The sequence below is a fragment of the Belonocnema kinseyi genome, chromosome 5 (assembly GCF_010883055.1).
Source record: "Belonocnema kinseyi isolate 2016_QV_RU_SX_M_011 chromosome 5, B_treatae_v1, whole genome shotgun sequence".
In the NCBI taxonomy this organism is placed as follows: Eukaryota; Metazoa; Arthropoda; class Insecta; order Hymenoptera; family Cynipidae; genus Belonocnema; species Belonocnema kinseyi.
In genome coordinates, this window is record NC_046661.1 from 9,340,135 (window position 1) to 9,344,429 (window position 4,295).

Here is a 4,295-nt window from a genome sequence, read left to right on the forward strand (position 1 = left end):
CTTAAGACCTGCCCGGGAACCCAAAGAATATGTATACTAAATCTGATGCCGAGTGGTCAAAAACTGCGAACATACCCCCCATATGCCCCAAACCTCATACTACCACCACTCCCATGATCTTGCGTCCTGTTTTGGAGTCCAATGAATATATGTACGAAGTTTGGTTTCGATTACCGAAAAGTGTAGATTTGCATGTGTGTCATACTTTTTAGACCACTTGATTTTATATATTTCAAAAAATCCCCCCCCCCCCTTACTTTATCTGTACCTTAATACTTTTACAACCTATTTGGGAGCCCAAAGAATAAGTGTACAAAATCTTATCCTGATTGGACAGAAACTCCGATTGCCTTCTCCCCATCTGTATCAACCCCTGCATACTATTACGAACTGTTTTGGAGTCCAAAGAATATGTGTGGAAAATTTGGTGTCGATTGACAAAACCGGTGCATTTTCATAAGCATCATACATCTTAGGCCAATTAAGTTTTTATATTTAAAACCTGTGCCCTCCCCCCTCCAACACGGAAACTTTTTTATCTTGCAATTAAGTGATCTGATGAGAGCAGTTTGTTCCAACATATTGGACAAAGCCTGGGTTTTACCCCATCATGGACGGACTGGGTTTCAGTCAATTAGACGATTGGGGGGACCTACAGCTTAAGGTGAGTTCCGAACCACCAGAACCTCGGGAAAGGTACATAGAAAAATTTCTAGAGGTATCAGCTAAGGGATCGAATCCCGGACCTCTGAGGAGAAATCCGAAAGCATTATTTATTAAACAAAAGCTATTAGCAATTAGAGATTCGAGTTGCGGTAGGAACTATCTCCAGTGCCTAATCTACATGTATATACATTTTCAAGTCGATCTATGCAACACTGTAGACGGTATCGAGCCTCAACTCCACAAATTTGAATTTTTTATAGGTTCGCCTTTTTTTAAAGAAAAACATTGGTTAGAAAATTCCTTTCCTTACTTAAAAAGTCATTGTTTTTTCGTTGAAGTAAAATCTATTTCAGTTAAAATTTCTTCTTTTTGGTAGAAAATTATTTTATTTAGAACTTCTTCTTTTCGTCTAAAAATTAAGTTGATTGGTTAAAATAGAAATATTTTTTTAAGATTTCGGTTTCTTATTATTTTTGTTTCTGCTAAAAAAGTAGGTATGTAATTTTTTATTTGAAATTTATCTTTTTTAATTATTCTTGTTTATTTGGGTATTCACTTCTTTGTTTGAAAATCAAAATATTTCGTCGAAAATTCTATTCGTTATCTAAAAATATAACTATTCCATGTTTGTTTAAATTGTTATTTTTTTAGTGTAAACATTCATTTTTAAAGTTAGAAATTTAACAATTTTGTTGAAAATCGTTTTTTTTGGTGAAAGAAACTTTTTTAAACTGAGAATTTAACTGGATCATTTTTGTTCGAAACTTTATCTTTTCTAGTTGAAAATTGATTTATGTTTTCGTTGAAAATTGAGGTAGCTTCCATTTTTGATGCTGAGTTTTTCTGATATTTATGTTGAAATTTGAGGTGAGTGGATTGTGGAAGTATGTAGAAGTGTTTGTTTGTGAGAGATTGCTTGAGGGTTTGGGAGATTGACAAGGGGATGAAGATATTTTTGAGGATTGAGACGGATTCGTACAGAAGTTAAGGTTCGGTTGGTCAGAGATTTTTGATAGGGTGGTAGGACTGGGTTAATCGGGTTTGTAGTAGCAGGCTGTTGCAAAGGCGGAGAACAGTAAGAGAGGTACCAGAACGCGACGATAAATAGAGGCAGGGGGCTGAAGGATACTTAGATGAAACTGAAGATCCGATGAAAGAAGAAAAATTGAAAGAAATTTGCGAAGTTATGATGGCGGCAATGGGGATTTATGAAGAAAAGCAGGTTAAAAGCGGAGAGGAATTAAACAAAAGAAATTAGGCGAGAAATGGCTGAACTTATGAAATAAATGAAAAGAAGTCAGGGAAAAGTTAGAGAAGATGATGCAGTCATTGGAACAAAAACTAGAAAAATAGGATGTTATAAATATTCCATAATTATAGAAAAAAAGAGAATTTCAACATAGAAATTTAGTATGAAGATGTGATTCAAATATCTAGAATTAAGGCACTGTCGACTGACTGAGTTTTCTATAATAAATATCGAGATAAGATATACTTCTGTGTGGTCCTTCTACGTCGCATGGAACCGCATGGAATCCTCATATATTTTGTTCAGTTTAGCTTCACATAAGCCTTCATGAAATAAAGAGCAGTATTTTAAATGGTCTATAATTTGTTTAATTTATTTAAGCCCTGAAAACCATTAGGTTATGGGTCCAGATCATCGCGTCTAGACGGATTAAAATTCTGAACGGTTTCCAAGTGATTTACGAAAATGGATAACAAATTAAGTAAACGTAACATACATCCGTTTAACGGTGAAAAGTATATGGTGTGAACGTTTCGATTAAGATTATTACCTACTGAACTTGGTGTGTTAGACGTTGTGGACAATGATTTTCCGGCATTGAACATCCGGATTTCGGACGACTGGCATAAAAAGGACTCTACCGCAAAAAGCATAATTGTGGAAAATTTAAGTGATACTTTTCTGGGTTTTGCAAAAGACACTTCTATTGCAAAAGACATTTTTCAAGGTTTGGATGCATTTTATGAAAGACGAAGTTTGGTAACCCAGTTGGCTTTGAGAAAACAACTTTTAAGTTTAAAATTGCAAGGTGAAGTAACCTTGCTGCAACATTTTACAAAATTCGATACGATAATTGTAGATTTAATAGCAGCAGGTGCCTCGCTTGATAAGATGGACAAGTTCTCTCACCTTTTACTGACCTTACCCGGTACGTACGATGGCATTGCAACAGGACTGGAGACCCTAGCTTTAGAAAAGACGAGACTAATATATCATGCGGTAAAATTACGAACAGAAGAACAATCCACTACCCTTAAAGTTTTAAATACTAGTACTGCTCCAACACCAGAATCGAGTGGCAATAAGACCACAAACAAGAAGTGAAAACCTCGTAAATTTTTCAAAAGGCAACAACGAACAACAAATCCCTCTTCATTAAAGCAAAGTGGCTTCGTATCCCCATACAAATTATTCAAAGTGACTTGTGAACATTGTGGGCGACACAAGCATGAAAAATTCGATAGCTTTTATTATAAACGGATAACACAACAAGGAAATTTATTTGGAATGTTGTATCAGAATCCTTAAATAAAAACGTCATAACTTGTAAATGGGTATTTACATTAAAAAACGTTGAATTCGGATTTTCTACAAAATACAAGGCAAGGGTATTTGCGCGGGGCTTCAGTCAAGAGTATTTAGTAGATTATAACGAAATTTTCACTCCAATTGCAAGAATTTCCACTTTTCGTTTTCTTTTATCATTTGGGAATCAGTTAAATTTTTTAATTCATCAAATGGGTCTAAAAACTGCCTTCTTAAATAGCGCATTAAAAGAAGAAATCTACACGCAAATTCCGGAAGTTATCGAGGCAGAAAATAATCAGGTGTGCAAATTAAATAGATCTATATATGGATTAAAACAATCATCTCATTCTTGGTATAAACTTTTTGATAAAACAATGGAAGAAAAAGGTTTCGCAAATTCTTCAGCTGATAACTGTTTATATTATTTGAATAAAGATCACGTAAATAAAAACATCTACTTTTATATGTAGATGACATTATCATAGTAACATACGATCAAGAAACTATCTATGAGTGATTGTAAATCCATAGACACACCATTACCGTTAAAAATAGATTTTGATGCTTTGAATTTAGATGAACATTACACTGCAGCTTGTAAGAATTTAATTGGATGCATTATGTATGCAATGCTATCAACAAGGCCTGATCTTTAATTTCAAATTAATTTCTTGAGTCGATATCAAAGTAAAAATACGAAAGAATTGTGGAAATGCTTAACAAAATGTTAAGATACGTAGACGGTACTTTGGAATTAAAACTTACTTACATTAAATGTGAGTATAAAAATATGTTAGTTGGCTATGTTGATGCTGTGTGGGGTAGTAAAGAAATTGATAGAAAAAGTACAACCGGATATCTGTTAAGAATTTTTGAATTTTATTGCAACTCCATACACAGAAGCTGGATACAGAGCACTTTTTAAGGGTGCCAAAGAACCTCTGTGGCTAAAGTCGCTCTTAATTAGTGTAAATATAAATATAACAACTGCTGCAAGGCTGATGGGAATAAGATTCGCTCTAGGATTACACTAATTAGTCATTTGAGATTTTGATATTCACTTATTAATATA

The 4,295-nt window shown here is 34.0% G+C and overlaps 1 protein-coding gene across 3 annotated transcripts in view; it reads left to right on the forward strand.

The window, feature by feature from the left end:
- LOC117172571 overlaps nucleotides 1-4,295 on the forward strand; it is a 347,370-nt gene that overhangs the window by 297,748 nt on the left and 45,327 nt on the right. The window lies entirely within an intron of this gene.